Source organism: Furipterus horrens, unplaced genomic scaffold (assembly GCF_987537825.1).
Source record: "Furipterus horrens unplaced genomic scaffold, mFurHor1.1.pri manual_scaffold_10, whole genome shotgun sequence".
Classification (NCBI taxonomy): Eukaryota; Metazoa; Chordata; class Mammalia; order Chiroptera; family Furipteridae; genus Furipterus; species Furipterus horrens.
Genome location: NW_028327180.1, coordinates 51,545,516 through 51,567,075, shown reverse-complemented (window position 1 = coordinate 51,567,075; position 21,560 = coordinate 51,545,516). Strand labels below are relative to the sequence as shown.

Here is a 21,560-nt window from a genome sequence, read left to right as displayed (position 1 = left end):
TCTCAACTGTCTCTCCAGCTGGAATGTCAGCTCCCGGAGGGCAGAGACCTTTGCAAGATTGGGAGATGGGCAAGGAAGTGTGGTGTTAGGTAGAGGAGCTGTCTCTTGGTGAGAGGACCGTCAGCTTTACTATTTTCAAACAAATTTCCCTGTGAATATGGTCCTTTTCTCCCATTGGTCCTGAGAGGTGAGCCCCGTAGGGACATATGGCCAGGAACCGAGGCCTGCGGTGAGCAGAAGGCAGATGCTTGGCCTCAGCGCCCACGCTGCCCGCCTGTTGCCTCGCACCTCATTTGAGTCTTTTTACAACCTTGTGGACATTAGTTTGCACCAACGCAGATCCGTTAACTGGGGTGATGAAACTAGAACCCAGATCCGCTGGCTGCTGTACCGTGCTCTTCCCTGCGCCCCCTCCATCCTCACCTTCCTCACACGTTTCTTCCACGCAACGTTGACGGGCTATGCTCCACGTGGCCGGGCTCTGTGCTGAGCACTTGGCGGGCAAACATGGCTGCTTTCAAGCCTTATGCCACCTGGCTCAGTAGGTGTGAGCACCTTCGTTTTCCAGATCAGGAAACGGAGGCACAGAAAGATTCCAGAGCTCATGAGTGACAGAGTCGCTATTTAAACCCAGGTCCATGTGGGCTCCAGAGTTCACGCCTCCAACCATTCCGCAGCACCGCGGCCGCAGGGTGGAGGGCAACCTGCAGGGTCTGCTTCACGAAGGCCACCTCAGCCAGGAGGGCTGGGATGTGGAGTTCCCCTCCTCCGCCACTTCCCTTTATACGGAACTGGGCCTGCCAACAGCAAGTGATTCAGCAAAGGGAAAGATGGGGGGGTGGGGCAGCGTGGGTGCAGGGGGTGCAGGGTGTATGGGGGTGTGCACAACACAGAGAACCCCTGGTTCCACATCACTCACCGGAGGTAGAGTTGGGATTAGTCGTTGGACGTTCTACGCCCCCCGAGTTCTCTGTGCGGTACCTGGAATTCAGAGACCAGCGCCCAAAGGTAGAGACCAGACCCTGGCGGAGGAAGATAAGGCCCAGAGGGTCCTGGACGGGAGGGAGGAGGGCCAGGCTGCCCGTAGACAGCGCTCTCCAGGCCCTGTTCCTGGGAAGGCCTAGATTGGCTTCTGCTGTCTCCTGAGGCTGCAATTGGACGAGTTGACACCAGGGGGAGACGGGCGACTGTCATCCTGCCCCTGGCGCCTAGACGTGGCAAGGTGAGGCGCCTCAGTGCAGGAAGGCATTGCTCAGGGCAGACGGGCAGAGACCTGCTGGCGTAGAGAAATGGAGGTCCCTAATTTGGGTCCAGTGTGCATGCTTCTGGGACCCCCCCAACCCCCTCCCCCCACCCCGCCCCATCACTCCCTCTGCCAGTCAACTGTGAAAATGCTCTTCTATTAAAATATAAATATCCCTGGACTGGAGTTCCTTAAACCAGGGACCACTAACTTGAAACGCCCTCAGGCTCCAGGCCCCTAATTAGGTGAATGAAGCAGCCCCTTGGAGGGAAAGGAGGAATAGGCAGCAGGCCTGCTTGCACCGAAAATGCCCCTCCCATCCCACCTGTCGTTAAAAAGAGCTTTGAATTGTGCTGGTGGTTCTCTGTTTATCCCGGTTCCCCTGACCTGCAGACTTGCTGTGTGTGGCCGGTCTGCAGGAGTGACAGCCGCTGCGTGTCAGCTGGCTCCCTTGGCTTACAGAGCACTCAGAGCCTGCGGGGTGGTAGGAGAAGCCGCGGTGCCTGGCTTTGCTCGGCCTTGTCCTGTATCTGAGTTTTCTTGCTCACATATCTGTGTCCTACTGCAAGTTACTTCTCCCTAAATTCCTCTTCCTCATCTTTAAATGGGTATGATATCTATTTCCAGATCAGAGCCAGTGGCTAGTTCTCAACTCTCACCTTTTTTGACCCTTCTGTAGCATGTGACCCACTGGGTCACTTCCACCTCCTAGATGGCATCTCTTCACCTGACTTCTGGGACCACACTCTCTGGATTCTCCTGCTTCTTCACCTCCCAGTCTCCTTTGCTGACTGCCCCTCCTCCCCCAACCTCTTCATGTACAAGTAGATATTCCAGGCCTCAGTGCCTGGTCTTCTTCTCACCTTTATTTATACTTTCTCCCTTGGTGGTTCCATCCAATGTCATGACTTTAAATGTCATCTACGTGATGTCCTACTCACAGGGCCACTGGGGTATCTGGGGGACCCCTCAAAGGCAACATGTTCAATCCCAGATGTCCAGTCTCCACCCTCCCTGAAACCTTCCCCATCTCAGCAAGGAGCAGCTCTAGTCTTCCGGCCGTGTGGACCTGGAGTCATCAGCTGCTCTTTCCCTCCCAGCATGCATCTGGCCCACGAGGAGACCCTCTTGGCTCTATTCTCAAACTACGTCCAGAAGCCTAGCGCTTCTCCTCTCCACCACTGTTAACACCCTGGCCAGGGCCACCCACCCTCTACCTGGCATGTTTGCAATGACCTTTTAGCTGGTCTCCCAGCTCAGCCACCATGCCTGCCCCAAATGCCCAGCATATTCTCAATCCAGCAGCCAGAGTTACCCCTTAAACCTGCAGATCAGATCAGGCCGCTCTTTCAAAGTGCTCACAGTAGTTTACATGACCCTGCATAACCCAGCTCACCATCCCCTCTCTGACTTCAACTCTTATCCTTTTCTCCCCTTGCTCACCTGGCTCCGGGCCTGCTGGCAACCTTTCTGTTTCCTGACCACCCAGATGCCTTCCAAGGCCCTTGCTCAAGCGGCTGCCTCTGCCCGATCACTCTTTCTCCTCACGTCCACCAGCGCACTGCTACACCTCCTCCAAATCTCTGCTGAAAGACCACCTCCTCAGAGAGGCCCTCCGGTGCCCAGCCCTGGCACTCCTGAGTCCCATCATCCTCTTGACTTACTTCCATTGAATGTATCACCTTCTAACCTACATATAAGTTCTTCATTTACTATGTTTGTTTGTTTGTTTCATCTATTCCACCCACAGCTACGATATGAGGTCCATGAGGGCAGGAATCTCTGGCTTAGTCACCCAAGGGCTAGAACAGTCTCTACCACATAGTAGGTACTTATTAAGTATTCATAAAATAAAGATTATTAGATGAAGATTATGAGAGATTATATATGTAAAGCGTGCCAGTGCTGACAATGGAAGCATTCAGTAAATGTGGTGGTGGTGGTGATGATGCTGGTGGTGGTGATGATGGTAGTGGCACTCTTCTCCAAAGCCCAGGTGATCAGTGCAGCCTATAACATGACAGCCAAGGTAAAGCAATGATATAGGACATGAGATTCAAAATAGAGTGTTGTGGAGTGGTTTTTTTTTTGGGGGGGGGGAGGGATTTAAAAATAGATAATGAAGAGGTGGAGCAGGAAGGGCAATAGTTTATCCCTGCTTAAAGAGAACTAGATCCACAAGGCCAGACATAGAGCTATGCGGGTAGCAGACACTCAGTAAACCTGAGGGATGAATGAACAAATCCCTTGCCTGGTCAGTATATGCAGAACTGACTTTGGACACGGGGCAAGCAGACTTGGCAAAAGTTTTGGGGGCTGGATTGAAATAAAGATGATGGAAGGCAGTAATCTCCTGGACCTGGACAGAGGGGTCAGTCTGTGACAGTGACTTCCCAGAGGGTGACCAGAGGTACCCACTCTCTGCTCAGGGTCACATCGTCCTACCAACTCTTGGGCCCTTTGGGGAGGTTGGACTGGAGAGAAGATGCACATCTCTGGGGAACCAAAGTCCCAGATTTCCTCTTCACCCCAGTGTCTCTGCGTGAAAAACTGGTATTTGGTGATCTACAATGCCAACAAAACTGCCTCCAGCTCTTCATCTTGCAAATTGAAAGATGGCTAATTTCAGGTTCGGAATCTAATCTCTTGATGTCTATCTAACATGCTAAGATGAAAGCTGTGCACCAGCTCGCCATATATCTAGCCCTCACCATCTTCCACCTCCTCCATCTTAGGTGGGAAACAGAGACATGTGAGATTTACCTTCTTCATCATGTAGTCATGGAACAGCTATTCCCTCCTCTCTATTCATTTCCATTCACTAGCAAAACCCCAGGGCCCCATGGAAAGGTGTCTGCAAGGCTGAGATCTCCGGAAAGGTAAGGACAGCAGACAGGACAATTCCTGCATCTCCCTAGCGACCCCCTCTGACCTGGCCCTGTGCATGCCAGCCTCAGGACCCTTAGACAAGCAAATGTAGGACCCACCCTACATGAAATGCCAGTGGTTAGTTTAGACCAGTCAGTGTAAGACCAACAATCACAAAACCATCAAATGACTAGAAAAGCAACATGCAGGCAAATATTTAGATGATCTCAGGGTGGAGAAGGTCTGTCTAGGCATCAAAGTCAGAGGACAAAGCCATAAAAGAAAAGAAGGATGGATATGATTTACAATAACATTTGAAACTTCTGCACTTTAAAAATGCCATAAAGAAACAAAAATCCAACAACAAACTGAAAGAACATATGTGCGTGCCATAAATATGGCCAAGGACTGTTATCTCTACATGTAAAAAGTGTTTACAAATCAATAAGGAAAAGATGAAAGCCTCATAGAGGAAGAGGGCAAAGGATGCAAAAGGTGATTATAGAAAGAAGAAAGTCCATTAAAAACATGGGGTAAAGCTGAATTCCATTTGTAATTCAAAAAACAGAATTGGCTTTATTTACAACCAACCAAATTTGCACTTTTATTTTTGCATTTTTTTCTTGTTTGTTTTAAGAGAGTATACATTACCGGTAAAAGCACAAAATTTTTCAACTTTTCTGGAGGACAATTTCATAATGCATATTAGAATCCTTAGTATGTTCATGGATTTTCAACAGTAATTTTAGTTCTAGGAATTTATTCTAATCTGATTATCAGAGACATACCTGTAAATGTATGTAAAAGAATAGTCATTTTAGTGTTATTTAAAATAGTGAAAGAAAAACCGAATAACCATCAAAACATTCAAAATAGGTTGGTTAAATAGAATATGTTCTATCCATACGAAAAAATACCATGTAGCCATTAAAAGTCATGTTCTCAAGGAATATAAGGCTACTGGAAAGTCTTACAATATGTAAGGAAACCAAGTGATAAAATAGTAATTTCACTATAGTCCCAATTTTTAAAAATTGTATCTTTTTATGCATGCAAAAACAAACAAAAAAAATCCTAGATGGATAAGGAATACATCAAAATGTTAACATTGGATCACCTCCTCAAGTGGTGGGATTTGACGGTGGTTTTTATTTTCTCCTTGTCACTTGTCTGTAATTTCCATATGTTCTCCAATGAATGCATATTACTTTAATAATCAGGAAGAAATTCTATTTGGGGAGAAAAAAGTGAATGCTAAGAGGAAAAGGCTTCAGCTACCCAAACGGGCTGAGTGCTGGTTGCTGTGGAAACTGTAACTTTGAATTGCCCAACTTTTTGTGAATTACCTCTCTGCTCTGCAGGCTAGTGCTAGGACTGGATTCAGCCTCATTGAGCATGGCCTTGGGTATGTGTCTGTGGGGGTGATAAAAACCTGAGGGGCCCTGCCTCAAGCAAAGGTTTCATTCTGGCTCTTGCTCCCCTCTAGGTACATAGGGACCTGGTGCCCCACAGGTGATGCTGAGGCGCTGGTTGCCCCATGCCACAGGTCAGCTGGAGAGCCCCAGCTTCTCTGACTGGTGTTCCCCCAGCACCCTGGGGGAGTGTTTGATGGTTCTCTAATATTAATCAGCCTTGCCTCATTCCCAGCCTAGAGTCTAAAGCAGTGGTAGGGGGAGTTAAGGTAGGGGACTCTATGTTTCTTTTTGTGTCAATGACAAAGATCTGGGGAGGCAACTGAATCCCAAAGACAGTCGTTCAAGTGAACTCTCAATCCTAGCAATCCCAGCGTGACTCTTGAGCATTTGCTCTGTCTACCTTCCTTCTCTTTGCCACCCAGAGAGCAATTCCTACCCTGGTGAAGAGCCAGCCATCTGCCCCTTGGGAAGCTGGGGGCTGGGCACCCGAGTGAGTGCAAAACCCCTTTCAAATGCCTGTACTCGGAATGCGAATGTCTTGCTGCCATTTGTGAATCCTGCTTGGAGCTCTGAGTGTGGAGAACTGGTTGATTTATAGACTGAGGCAGCCACAAGTTGGAATTTTAAAAAGCAATGTGTCCTTTGAGCAGGAGCCCGGGCTGGGGGCTTTGCAGACTGTCGCTTTGTCCCAGCGACCAGATGGAACTTGTTTTTCTGCTCACTTTGGGGTTAACTCTTCACGCACTCCCTCTCTACAGCCCCGTTCAGGAATCGCTGCCTTTGGGGTGAGGAGGCACCATGAGCCAGAATCCACGCATTTGAGCCTCCGTGACATTTATTGGAAATGTCTCATATTTTAAATCCCTTGCCTTTGCTGGATTATTTTGTTTTATTTAGCACACACTGACATGTGCCAGGCAACCTTTCTAAGCACTTCAGAGATATTAACCCATTGTCTCTTCACAGTCATTATTGTCCCCATTTTACAGATGAGTATATTGAGGCACAGGTCAGTTAAAAGGCTTGCCTAAAGTCACACAGCTGGTGAGTGATAAAGCTGGGAATGTGTGGTCCTCAAGTTTACGAGTTGGATCACAAAATCTTGGCTGCCTCTCAGAGAGCAGGTGAATGGATCCTGGTGTTGAGAGTTCAGAGCTCCTGGTGTGGGTCTTCCCACTCATGCTATCTATCACAGTGCCAGGCACAGTTAGAGAGAGAAGAAATCTCTGTCCCAGGCATTCGTGCCTGAAACATCACTGCCACTCTGAGTCTGTCTCACCTGAGACCCCCCATGTCTCCTTCAGGAACATCAGGCTGTGAAGTCTCTACTTACAAGGTCTGTGCAATACAACAAGAAAGGTTCCGAGTCCAGTGCCCACCTCAACTCCACTCACAGCACATGCAAACCTGGGGCCACCCAGTGGGACCCGGGGGTCCTGAGTTGGGCACTTTTGTTCCACTGGAAAACTCTGTGTCGCATACAGCTTCCTTCCAGCCTGGGGCTGCTTTTTGCAAACTCTCTTGTCTATTTATGGAGCAGAAACCTCAGGGCTCTCTGAACCTTTGTGAAATATTGGGACCCTATGCTTCCCAGAGAGAATGAGCATTCCTTACCCTAGGATATCAGCATGGATCTTTGTCTGCTTCGAAAGAGGCAGGAGCTGGACAGAGACCTGAGCTCAGTGCACTAGGCTGGGGCTGGGGTAGAGCTGCAGCTGGAGTCCAGTGCCCAGGGCCTCACCAGGGGAGAGGCAGGAAGGCATCAGGCCCTAAATGAAGCAGCATGGACTTTGTCACATCCTCAGCAGGGTGACAAGTGCACTTGAGAACACACTGCCTCATGCCTAAGGTCACCAGGGACCCGGGGAACTTGCCGTGGTCTATTAAGGAAGGGATGGCAATGCAGTAGTAGCTGGCTTGAGGGTGAGCTGTTCTTTCTAACCTCAGCTTTTGGGTAACTGACCCCAGCTTATTTATCTGCTAAAATTTCTTGTGTTAATTCTATTTTGTGTGGCAATTTTTCTAACATCGATTGTGTATGATCCTGCCTTTTCAGTCTAACAGGCATAGGTCAACCTCTGTTAATGGCCCCATGTTACCATTGTCACCCTCTGTCACAGAGCAGTGCCCTGGCTGTGCAGAGCCTTTCTTCTCTGTGTCGCAGCAGCTGAGTGTTGTGACAACCCGAGGGCAGGTCCAGCCCCACCCTGAAGGGAGGACGCCCCTGGTTGTCAGTCTTTTAGGACAAGGAGCTGGAACCCCTGAGGCTGCCTCAGTCACTCGGGAGTGTTTTCTCTCACAGTGCTCTACCATCAAATGTGCGGGTTTGTTTCCACACCGACACCAGTCCTCCAACTTTTCACCCACCAGCACGGGGTCCTAGAATTCAACCCTCACACTAACTGTACAGGATTAGGGTCAGACCCCACGGGCTAAGGGCCCACCCACTTCAGATGCCCAGAGCACCCACACTTCTCTCCAAAGCGGCCAACAAATCAAGGTCCCCCACTACATCACCCCCTTTCAGGGCCAGTTATTTATTAGGACAGGTCTCAGAATTCAGGAGTAGTTTACTTAGGATTACATTTATTATGAAGAATACAACACCTCAGCGTAGGACAAGATCTGTGGGGCTGCATGGGCATCCACATCTTCCCTGGAGCATGCCACCCTCCTCCCTCAGCACCTCATTGTGTTCCCCAGCCTGGAAGCTCTCTGAACCCTGTTGTTCAGGGTTTTTATGGAGGTTTCATTACGAAGGCATGAGTGATTAAATCATTGGCCTCCAGGGATTAAAGCAATCTCCAGCCCCTCTCCTCTCCCTGGAGGCCTGGGAGTGGGGCTGAGGCACCACCTCTTTAACAGAGCCTGGGACCAGTCCTGTCCCGGAACTATCCAGGGGTCCCAGTCCCCAGTCATCTCATTAGCATACAAAAGACACTCATAACTTTGGAGATTCCAGGGTCTTAGGAGCTGGGTTGCCAGGAACCTGGGACAAAGACCAAGTACGCATTCCTCATTAGCCACAGTGGTATTGGGCAGTGTAGAGTGTGTGTGTGTGTGTGTGGTGGGGGTATTGCAGGTGACTTCACCTATGTGAAGGCAGATTACCACAGCACATTCCCTACAAAGGCCTAAGTAGCTCCAAGAGGACAGAGAGGGTCAGTCAGCATCACAAAGGACAGCCCTGGGCCTAGAATGGTACCTAGGACGGGCAGGTGCCTGGTCAATATTTACCGATTATGTAAACGATAAGCAAATGGCAGCAGATCCCCTCGTTTCCTGTTATCCTCTTAATTGGTTTCCCTTCCGCTGTGTCTGAGTCTTCAGTGAGTATGTTGGGACATATTCACAGCGGAACTGAGAACAAAAGCCCAGGTTCTTGTCTGCACTCTGCTCTCTGCATGAAGGTGGGAAGGTGCCCAGGATGGGGGCTCAGACACGGGAGAGAGGACCTTGGGCAACAGGAGTGAGAGCTGCCTCACCCGACATGGAGAGATTTTGTTCTGCCTTGGAAATATAGGCTTATCTTGTTTTCATGAGGAATTGCAGTCTTTTTTTAGATTACTCACAAGAGCTATCTGTAGGGATCAAAGAAATACATAGTTATTTGCTTCTACACAAAACCCCCCAACGCTGCTAAGATTATTTTAAAAATTTGTTTTCCTCCCATCATCTGTCACTTCTTGCTACTGTCAAAGATGATTAGCATCCTTATGTCCCTCCTAATCTGTGGCAGGACGGGGAAGCCGATGCGTAGGTCAGAGTTGTTTCTATATTAAGGGTAAACAGGCTGGAAATGAGGATGTCAGGTGAGTGCCTCAGTTTTAGCCTGTGAGCCCTGTGACATAGAGAAGATGCCTGTGTGTGTCCTTTTCATGGTGGGGATCAGGACAGCAGCAGTGGAGTGTTGGGCATGAGGTGCGGAGGTCTGGAAAGACAGATCTGAGTTCAGATCCTAGTTCTGTGTCCAACCAGCGTAGCTAGTTTCCCAGCCTCTCAGCCTCACTCCCCTCAGGAACAGAGATGAGGGGAGCGAGGCTGAGAGGCTGAGGGGACTAAGGGAGAAATGTACCTGAAGGAACCGCTGACCTGACGGCGCAGACGTCTTCTTCCACAACAGGGACTCACAAACATCAGCTGCTGTCTCTTCTCCGAGCCTGTCTCATGCTCAGCTGGGTTCTGGGCAGTTGGGGTTGTGGGAGGAGTGGCCTCCAGAGTGCAGTGTACTGTGCCTTACATTCAGAGAGCTGCTTATATACTTCACAGTCCTTATCCTTGTCTCCTAGAGGTCCCACGGGGTTGGCTCAGTAGATTTCATGATTCTCAATTTGCAGATGGGAAAGCTGAAGCAAAGAGAAGTTCAGGATTTTGTACAAGATCCCCCAGGCAGGTGGTGACAGCCCAAACTAGAAGCCAGGTCTCCTGACCATCTTCTTGGGCCTTCTCTGTGCCTGGTTCCTCCTGTTGTCACTCACCCAATAGCCACAGGTGAGAGGTGAACGTGTGTACACCCCCAATTTCCTCATGTGCCACCCCTCCTGTCCCAGGGCCCTTAGGTGCTTCAAAAGACATGAAACCCATGGCAAATGAAAAGAGTGCACATGTAAATTCTGCCATTTCTCTGCAATATTCATCCCTTGCTCATCCCACTGGGTGGATGTGATGCCTGACACCCTCCGCCAGCCGTTCCCACCTGGCCAGGGAAAAGCAACCAGGATCAGAGCTGCTTCTTCCAGATGGAAGGTGCCGCCACCCCGCCCCACCCCTGTGCTGCTCAGCAGACACCACAGAGCTCAGCGTTGGACCCTGACCAGCAGGACACCACAGGAGCCTTCTGGATAGAAAGCTAACTATGTTTGCTGCCTGCACAAGAGAGTTCTTTGTCCTGCTCAGACTTTGCAAAATTAATGATTTTGAGGATTCAGCTACTTCACTCAAGTACTTTAGACCCCTCAGACAGAGAAACAGGCTCCCTGCTCTCTCCGCCAGCCCCAGGCTGAGGCTCCCAGAAAACAGCTGGCACTTGCCCAGAGGGCCTGGGGTTGGGAAGTGCAGGGGAAAGGTGATGGTGGCAGATGCTCCCTTGGTCTGTGGCCAGCTTGCTCAGGGCAGCATTTCCAGGCCCAGAGAGCAAGGTGTGATAAGAGCTAACTCGAGTTGTGGGACGCAGTCCTAAGTTCTTTATGCATTCATTTTCACCCTTTAACCTTCCCAGCAATGCTACCAAGTAGTTGCTGTTGTTATCCCCACTTTCCAGATGAGGAACCAGATATCAGCTTGTGCCAGTGAGTGAACGGCAGAGCCAGCCTTTAAACCCAGGTGATCGCTCTAAAGGCCGTGTATTAACCACCACACTGTCGACTGTTTGAGACAGTGGACTTCAGTCCACCAAGGCACACTTCCTTGGAGACACCCACAGCAGGGACCAGGCAAGGGAGAGTTGGTTGGGCTCAGTTTCCCTGCCTAGTCTAGTTGCCATGGTGAGGCCCGTTGCTCTCTGCCTTCCTGAGCTCCTCCTTTCTGGGGTGTATGGGAGCCTATTCGGGGCTCAGACCCTCAAAATTCACCCCTTCATTACCCTACAAGGCTCTCCAGTCTGTCCTGCCCTCTGTCCTGGATGGTGTATTCCATTCAACTACAACTTTTCCCTTACAAGTAGTGTCTCATATGCCCCAGACCTGTGAGAAAGACTGAGGAAGATACAGACAGCCCAGCAGCCACACAGCTTCCTCCTTGGAGGCAGAGCATGAGGGATACACCCAATCCCCTTGGGTAAGGCCATCTATGGTTGTCTTTCAAATCTTACCCTAAAACCAGAAAGTAGAGCACTTTGGTTGAGATTCCTTCATATTAGATTGAGCTGTTTGATGACAGAGAGGATAGAGTTACATTTTCTGAGATGCAGTCCTTTTCTGCCATAACAAAATACCAGTTTGGGTGGCTTAAAACAACAGAAATTTATTCTCACAATTCTAGAGGCTTGAAAGTCCAAGATCAAGGTGCTAGCCAAAGCACTTCCTGGTGAGACCCCTCTTCTTGTTGTCTCTTGCAGGCAGCTGCCTTTGCTCTGTGTCTTCACATGGAAGAGAGAGAGCGCTCATGTGTGCACACTCTCTAATGTCTCTTTTTATAAGGGCACTAATCCCATCCTGAGGGCCCACCCCCATGGCCTCACTTAAACCAAATTACCTACCCAAGGCCCCACCTCCAGTTACCATCACATGGGGGCCTAAGACTTCAATATATGAATTTGGAGTAAATGCAAACATTCAGTCCATAATAAATGGAAAAGATTAAGGGAGAGTAAGTTTAGGGGATGGGTACAAGAACTCAGGTAATCTGATCTGGACAGGCTGAATTTGAGATATTATCAGACATTCAGGGAGAGATGTTGAGTGAGTTTTTATATATAAGAGTTTGATGTTCAAAGAAGACATCCAATCTGTAGATGAAAATGGAATGGAAATTTAACCTTTCAAAACCACAGTTTCTTCAACTATAAAATTGATTCATAATACCCATCTCATAAGGTTGTTGTAAGGTTTGAATAAGAAAAACAAAATGCTTGGTGATACTTGTATCACATCAGTGTGGTGACTGATAGCAACTTAAAATGTTATCTGCCCCAAGGGACTTTGCATACTAAAAGAAGGAGGAGGAGGGAAGGGAAGGAGAAGGAGGAAAAGGGGCTATATTTTTCAATTAGCAGGAAAATTATAAACTTTACCTAATTTTAAGTTTTTTTCCATATTTTTTGTAAATCTTTCCTTTTCACATCAATGTCTACATTAAGCTTTAGTATATTTATTATCATGTATATATTTATATATAGTATATTTGAATATTTGATATATATATATATATGTAGAGAGAGAGAGAGAGAGAGAGAAAACTGTCACATACTATACCTCAGTGTAAGTTTAGAACTACTGTGCTAAAGAAAAAGGACACTTACTTGTGAGTTTTCAGGCATCATGTATCAGATGCTGAGATGGTTGAGGTGTCTGACACTTCTGAAATTCTTCCCTGTCATAAGTTGTCACCTCCTAACCTCTGTGTAATGCTGGTTCTACCGATGAGCAAATTAGGCTGGGAGAATCTTAATTGCTGAGCCTCAGCTTAGACAGAGAGGCCAAGGACAGGTGAGGAGAATGAGAAATGAAATAGATAATGTGGCCCTGACTGGTGTGGTTCAGTGGGTTGGGTGTCGTCCCACAAACGGGAAGGTTGCCAGTTTGATTCCCAGTCAGAGCACATGCCTGGGTTGCAGGCCAGGTCCCCGATTGGGGGCATGAAAGATGCAACCGATTGACGTTTCTCTCGCACATCGATGTTTCCCTCCCTTTCTTTCTCCTTCTTTTTCCCTCTCTCTAAAAATAAATAAATAAAATCTTTTTTTTTTTTTTTTTTTTTTTTTTTTAAGAAAAGAAATAGTTGATGTGATTCTGTAGGTATCCAGAACCAGGAAAATCTTTCTGGATAATGTCAGGAAAATGGGTATAGGAGTGCACCTGAGCCAAAAACCCGTGGGGGGAGGGGTAGAAGAAAACTGAGGGTACTGTCAGCAAGGCAGATGGAACCCTGATAATATCCCCACTGAACATTGCAGTCATCAGGTAATAGACCATTGGGGTGCCAAGCAGGAACAAATCTCCAAAAGCAAGGGCACATTCCTGGTTATTAATGGATGTTAGCCCTGACCCATCCATTGCTCTAGTTCCAACCTTCATTGTACCACACTTGGGCTATGAAAATGGTTTTCTAAAATAACTCTCTGTCTCTTCTCACAGATCAGTGTATCTTCCTCCTCTGGGCATCCATATCACTCTATTCTAAGGGCATTTATCTCACTCTGCATCAGAATGTGGTGTTTTGGAAACATGTCTCACCTCCACAACTGCATCACCAGCAGTGCTACCCCACACATCAGACCTCCCTGAGGCAGAGGGAGCACAAGGCAGGCAGTAAGTGGGAGTTTAGGCCAGCAAGCTGGCATGAAGAAATCTGCCCCTAGAAGCAGGGCCCATGCCATTAGGCTGGGCTTGGGGCTAGGTTGCCCCTCAGAGGCAACCTCCCCAAAAATGCAGAACCCCCATCAGGGAAAGTTAGACAGGTTACTGAAATGGAACTTAGCATGAGCTTATGTGAGCAAATTGGACATAGCAGATGAAAGAATCAGTGAACTTGAAGACAGATCAATAGAAATTATCTAAATACACATAAAGAGAGAGAGAAAGGGTATATGGGACAAAATAGAACAGCCAAGAATTGTGGGACAATATAAAACAATCTAACAGACATACAGGTGGAGTCCCAGAAAGAGAAAAGAGAGAGACCAGGGAAGAAGAAATATGGCCAAGAATTTGTGTATTTTTGTAAAGTAATGAAAGGCAGCAAACCATAGGTCCAAGAAGCTCAGAGAACTGTAATCAGGATTCAGAAAAAAGAAAACAGCTAGACATATTTATCATGGTGAAACTGCTGAAAACCAAAGATAAAGAGAAACTCTGAAAACAAACAAGGAAAAAACTAATGCTAGCCTTCCCATCCTTAAAGTATTTCTGAATACTCATGAAGGGTTAGGGAGTACAGGAGGGGCCAAAGGCTTAATCTACCCCAACATTTCTACAACTCTCTAGGTATTTATATTCTTTCCTCTATATTACATCAAGGAATTTGTGCCACCTGAATTTCATTCAGTATAGGACACAGATGGCAACAGATAACTCACTGAGCGAACAGACCACACCCAGATGATCTAGCTTGCACTCTGGATCTAGAATCCATATTTATCAGTCTGGCCCAATGTGAGATTATTTTATTTCCTCTCTGATGTAACACTCTACTCTATATTCCCATGTATATTTTGCAGATTCCTGAAAATAAATATATTTTTTAATGGCAGTGATTTTGGTGTGGAAGTGTACTGTTTCAGAATCAAATCTTTGTGTTTGTGTCTTGGGGCATGCTGAAATCTGCCTCTAGAATAGACTGAGAACAATGAGGGGTGGTCAACGTGCTCATCAAGAGCAAATATTCTCTCGCAAGGCAAGATTAGCTTTGCCCAGCCTTCCGACAGGGAAAAGGAGCCGCTTCTTTTGGAAAGGGAGGCTCACTGGGGTCAGAGGTTCAGCCATCAGAATCATTAGTCCAGTTCACAAGGTCCTCATCTCTCCCAGTCAGTGCTCATTCCCATAAGAGGCCTGATGAATCTGTGAACTAACTTAGGTCATAATTCAGCAACCTGCAGAACCAGATTCTATTTCTGATTTCAGCTGGGTTGCACCTGAAGCTATAGGCTACTTGAAAATCTCCCACAGCTCACTGATGTACCACTCTGGGTTTTTTCCCCAGAGGTTCTTTCAGGATAGTCATGGTCCCCAATTTTCTGATTATGCCTTGAATCAAGAATTAAAACACCAAGTTTGTAACTTTTTGTTGTTGTTGTTAATTTTTCCACTTCAGGCAGAAGAAACCATCCTATTCTACTGTTTTTGTGTTCAACATATCAACATAATCAACTATCATACAACTGTACCCATCACACTCGTACCTTTAATAGGCACTTCACTCTAGGCAACCACACTGTGTAACTAAGAACATTTTGTGTCAGTTGCGGAGTGTTTTGGTTTGCTGGTGGGATGCTGAGGTGGCCGCGGGATCTTGTTGGGGGCCACTCGCGACCAGTTTTTAAGACATCCTTGGCTTGGACCTCTCGCCAACCGGATCGTTTTCTACCTGGAGTGTGACTGCCATGCCACGTGGCTCGGGACCTACCGTGATTATTACAATGGAAGAAACCAATAATTTCACAACACCTAGCAAATTATCTGAAAAAAGAAAGTCTGTATGTTCAACTTCATGTATAAATATTCCTGCCTCCCCATTTATGCAGAAGCCTGGCTACAGCACAGAGGTAAATGTCTACCTTATGAAAAGATCTCCAAGAGGCTTGTCTCCTTCTCCTTGGGCTGTGAAAAAGATTAATTCTAGATGTAGTGATCATTATCAAAGTGTGTATCAAAAGAGACTAACTGATGAAGCTAAGATTTTGAAAAGCCTTCATCATCCAAACACTATAGGTTATCGTGCTTTCACTGAAATCAGTGATGGTAGTCCGTGTCTGGCTATGGACTATGGGGGTGAAAAGTCTATGAATGACAATAGAAGAACAAGGTGAAAACAGTCAAGGTCCTTTTCTAGTAGCCATAATTTTAAAAGTTGCTTTGAACATGGCAAGAGGTTTAAAGTACCTGTACCAAGATAAGAAATTGCTTCATGGAGACATAAAGTCTTCAAATGTTATAATTAAAGGTGATTTTGAAACAATTAAAATCTGTGATGTAGGACTCACTGGATGAAAATATGACAGTAACTGACCCTGAGGCCTGTTTTATTGGCACTGAGCCTTGAAAACCCAAGGAAGCTTTGGAGAAGAATGGCATTATTACTGACAAGGCAGACATATTTGTCTTTGGCCTTACTCTGTGGGAAATGATGACTTTATCTATTCTACACATTACTCTTTCAGATAACGATGATGATAAAACTTTTGATGAAAGAGACTTCGATGATGAAGCGTACTATGCAGCTTTGGGACTAGGCCACCTGTTAATATGGAAGAACTGGATGAAACATACCAGAAAGTAATTGAGCTATTCTCTGTACACGCTAACGAAGATCCTAAAGATCGTCCTGCTACTGTGCACATTGTTGAAGCTTTGGAAATAGATGTCCAGTGATCTAATAGTCATAGCTATATGAGCTTCAAGTATGGCTCATGTATATAACTGTTCTGTTTACTACAATACATTTGTGTAATTACTGTGATAATCCGTAATTATTAGACTATGCAAGTGGCCTATTTTAGAACCATAGCACCTTGTTAACATTTGAAAAGTTATTTCTATTATAAAGGTATTTTTTGTGATCAGCATTTGATAATATAGTGGGTTTTCTATAGTTTTAAGAATCTATTTTGAGTTTAAGATAAGTATTGAAACTTGTTCATAGAGACTTCAAACAATAGCGATATTTGTCTAACATTAATTTGGGTAGAGTGACCAATACTTTTATTAATGATCTTAAATATTCTATTTTAATGGATCTATTTAACTTAGCACTTTGCAGTACAAAATATCTACATTTGCTTATCTTTTAAAACATTAAACTTTGCTGTTCTTTCTGGCCTGATATGCTTATTAAATATTGTCACTGGAAGCTGAGAGAATATGGCTCAGAAGAGTAGTTCCTTGGGTATTTCCTAACATTCTTGGTTAAGGCTTGTCTTCCCTTTTGGTTCTCCCCAGATCTTTGGTCTTTGCTTTCACTTGTTAAATGTATTTTCTGTACTAATACCTCTTTTTTAATTTACTAATCTAAATATTAAGCATTTTATGGTTCTGGTGTAAAAATAATGAAACTCTAATAGAATGATGTAGAAGAAAGGACACTTTAGTTACCAGAGGTGTATTATCTATTTTGTACTTCACTGATAGGAGTGTTGTCATTAAAGTTGCTTGAGTAAAAAAAAAAAAAAAAAAAAAAAAGAACATTTTGCTCCTGCATGTTGGCTCCCACTGTCGCATTTTAGAATGGTAACCTGTTCCCCCACCTTTATCACCGATTTTAAGCAGTTTGATATGATGTGCTTTAGTGTCATTTTTCATGTTTCTTTTGCTTGGAACTTCTTTTGTTGGGCCTCTTCGATCTGTGGATTTAAGACATTTTCAACCATTATTTTTTCTAATATTTTTTTCTGCTCCCTCCTCTCTTCATGGACTCCAATTACATCTATATTTAGCTACTTGAAGATGTCCCACAGCTCACTAATGTGCCATACTGGTTTTTTCCCGTGTGTTTTTTCCTCTCTGTGTTTCATTTTGGATAGTTTCTATTGCTATGTCTTCATGTTCAATAATATGCTATTCCGTGTGGCTAATCTTTTGCTAATTCCATCCAGTGTATGTGTTTTTCATCTCAGAGATTTAATTTTTCCATTTGGCTCTTCAAATTCAATTTGCATTTTAAAAATATATACTCCATATCTCTTGAAATATTTAAGCATCTCTACCTGTGTGAACATATGGATTATAGTGATTTCTATTTTTTCTTTTTCTTTTCCTTTTTCTTTTTTTTTTTTTTTGCTTCTTTGCATGCCTTTTTTTCAAAGGTACCAGACATTGTGAATTTCTACTTTTGGGGGTGTGAGGTGCCTTTATATTCTTCTAAATGTTCTTGAGCTTTGTTCTAGAATGTAGTTAGGTTCATTAAAAACATTTTGATCCTTTTGAGATTTGCTTTAACACTTTGTTAGGTGGGACCAGAGCAGCCATTTCCTAGGGTTAATTTTGCTCCACTGCTGAGTACACTCATTCCTTGGTATCTGCTGGGACTGGTTCCAGGAGCCCTCCAGGGACACCAAAACCTGAGCATGCTCAAGTCCTTTATATAAAATGGCTTAGGGTTTGCGTATAACCTATGCACATCCTCTCATATACTTGAGAGCATCTCTAGATTATTTATAGTACCTGTTGCAATGTAAGTGCTATACAAATAGTTGTCTTTCTGTATTGTTTAGGGAATAATGGCAAGAAAAATAGTCTGTGTGTGTTCAGTACAGATGTAACTACTGTAGGCCTAACTATACAGTACATGTCAGCAACAACACAGCTTGTTTTCTCAAATAATTTCAGTCTGCTGTTGGTGGAATCCTTGGATGCAGAACCCATACATACAAGGGCTGACTGTATGCCACATGTTGCCCCATTGATTATGAAGTGTGTTTGTTTGTTTGTTTACTGTGGCTGATGGGAATATAATACAAACCTTTCTTATCCCTCTGTGAGCCCTAAAGATGTTTCCTTATGTTCCTTTCAGAAGTTCTTTTGAAAGGAACAGAGGGAACTCTCTGGAACTCTCTGGACTCAGATAGTTTCCTCACAGATATGGGCTGATCAGTACTCAGTTGAAGGCTCAAGGAGGGCCCTCTTCAATTTCCAGAGGCCTTTTTCTGCACAGTTCCCTCTCTGCCCTGTGAATCCTGGGCACTTTGACCTCCTTGGACCTGCAGCTGGACCTTCACTCAGAGTGACCATCAGGCTCCACCTGGGCTCTGTCTCCCCACAGCCTGTTCAGGCAATAAGCTGGGGTAATTGTAAGTTTCTCCTCATTTGTTTCCCTTCTCTCGCTGATCAATGTCTTGTACTTTCTAATGCTCAAAGTCTGAAAATCATCATTTCACATAATTTGTTCATGTTTTTAGTTGCCTCAGGTGGTAGGGTAAATCTAGTCTCTGTTACTCTATCTTGGCTGGAAGCAGAAGACTTTTATGTGTCTTCAAATGGGACCGGTCAGATAACCAACCCTAAATATGAAAGTCTCCTACCTGCAGCCTCTTCCAGTTCCAAAACACTATGTCAGACAATGTTTAGTTGCAGAACACTGAAATCACACTACACTCTAGCCATTTTAAGCAGAAAAAGTACTTTGTACAGGAAATTTGGGTGTTTTGTACAGGAAAATTGTGAGACGGGCTGAGGAGTAGGCTCTAGCTTCAGCCTTCAGGAATGACTCTCCAGGAATAAAACCATCCACTGGATGTACCCGACGAGCTGCTTTTTCTGCCCCAGTGCAGAAGCTGGGGAAGATGAAGCTGCCCTTGGAGCTGTTTACATCAAAGCACACTACCGCCCCTATATCCAGGGATCAGGAAGTCGCCAATACCTCTGAGGAGCCTCCAGCTCCCATGAAGTCAGTGACTAGACAAAATAGCGAGTCTGGCTGTCTCTGTTGCCACCCAGCACTGGAATTTTGCAGCAGAAAAGTCTAACCATCTATCTCCACAACTGCATCAGCCCAGGAAGTACAAGACAGGCTCTGCCTCACCTTATGGAATGAGTGCATCTCATTGGTAAGATCGAATTTGCACCCAGAATCCTAAATACAAGGGAGTCTGGGAAATGTAGTTTTTAACTCCCAGCCTCTACAGTTCAGGATGGTGCACTTGCAGGAAGTTGAAGAGGATGCCAGGGGACAATCAACTCTTGGTAAAAAAAGAGGCTGACTTGGGAATGTAGGAGTGAATGTCGGAGGTTGGATTAAAATGCACAGAACTGTGATTTCTCAGGACAAAGCTGGAAGCCTATTTACCTTGTGTCCTGTTAATAGTCCCCTCATATGGAATTTATAAATCTGAAACATCCTAATGGTGGTGATGAGGAAGTCTCTGGGCTGGAGAGAGTGGGTCTCAATAAAAGTGAGGAGATATTCCAGAGCTGGAAGAGGGCTGTGAGCCCTGGGCCTTCCCCAGGGGGTCCCCACATCCTCAGCTGGTGATAGCACAAACAGTGGCCACTGTGTGCAGCCATATGCATCAGTAAAACGGATTAGGGTGACTGTGTTAGTAACAATTTCCCAGTTTCTTGTCTGGGCAGGGGCACTGGTAGGCAATAGCCTGGTATGAGTACCAGGCTTGATTAAAAAGGGATTACAGAGGAAGAAAAGTAAGCCCCACAGCAAGCCGACCCTCCACAGGTGTTTTGTTGATGGCACGCTCACTTGTACAGAGTACGATGCTCATTCTGGGCTTCAGCAACAGTCTGGAGACCTGGACAGGCTCTAGGAAAACCACAAATTCCCTAAATTATTTGCAAAGTTACTTCTGCAAAATGCTTCCTGGAGTCCATATTTAAAAAGTTGTCTTTAGGATTCTATGATTTTTAAAAGTTAAGAACTTCTGAGGTGATCACCATTTAAAATTCTCCTTTTCTTCCTTCCTTTTTTTTCTTTTTTTGCCTTTGCAAACCATATTGTCTCAGTAGTTTTTGAAACTATTGTTTTATTAATGTCACAATAGTGAATTAACATGCCCATTTTCTTTCTTTTTTAAAGATTTTATTTATTTTTAGAGAGAAGGGAAGGAGGGGATAAAAGGATAGAAACACAGATGTGGAACATCTATCAGTTGCCTGTCTCACACTGCAGCTGGGACTCGAACCCATAACCCAGGCGTGAGCCCTGACTGGGACTCAAATCAGCAACACTTTGCTTTGTGGGACGACACCCAATAACTGAGCCACACCAATCAGGGCCATGCCCATTTTCAAGCCATGAAAATTAAAGCTCAGGAAATCTGAATTTATTCTAATTCCAGATTAAGTACATACTTGAGCCATCATTTAACCTGGAATCTTCCGGTTTCCTCTGCCTTCACTTAACCCATTGATCACGCTACCTTCCAACAGTCTCTAATTTGATCATCCACTGTTCGTTCAAACCAATTTTAGAAACAGAACACAGGCTTCCTGTTCCAGTCCTACTTACTGCAAATCAGAGAAAGCAACAGGGTCACCTTTATGTGTCAGAACATGCAAAGGAAGGAAAGACTAGAACGATTAGCCTGAGTCAAGGAAGCACTCTTGGGAGAGATGAGCCCTTAAGCCACTTGATGTTTACTTGGCACTGACATGAAGAAGAAAGGGCTGAATACACAAGGGGAAGATGTGGAGCAGAGCTCAGAGGCTAAAGAGACAAAGGAAATGAGCGTTCCATGAGCACATACTCTCCTTCCGAATCTCAGATCATCCTCACAGTCCTACAAGGCTGAGACACTAATATCTCCAGTGTATTCATATGGAACTGAGGCTCCGAGAAGCAAGTGGCTTGTCCAAGATAATACATATGTGCATCCTGATAAAAACAAACAAACAAACAAGAAACTGTGTTAAATGAAGAAAAAAACATAGAAAACTTTAGAAATTTAATCCAGGAAATGTAGACTTGTTTGTATATACCTATTCTATTCTTATTAATGTTCCTGCTGCTCTTTGGTAAAATATTACCTCCTAAGTTTTGGATTTTGAAATTGACATTTCATTGCTATACTTGTAGTGATAGTAAAGATAATATGAAAAACTGCATTAAAACATAACCTAGGTTCCTTACCTTATACCATACGAATATATAAAAATTAACTCCAAATGGATCAAAGACCTAAACCTAAGAGTTACGACTACAATACTCTTAGAAGA

The 21,560-nt window shown here is 45.1% G+C and overlaps 1 protein-coding gene and 1 pseudogene across 1 annotated transcript in view; both read left to right on the top strand.

Moving 5' to 3' along the window:
* Positions 1-21,560, top strand: part of PEBP4 (phosphatidylethanolamine binding protein 4) — a 195,668-nt gene that overhangs the window by 13,820 nt on the left and 160,288 nt on the right. The window lies entirely within an intron of this gene.
* LOC150000209 (lymphokine-activated killer T-cell-originated protein kinase pseudogene) lies at positions 15,001-16,271 on the top strand (annotated as a pseudogene).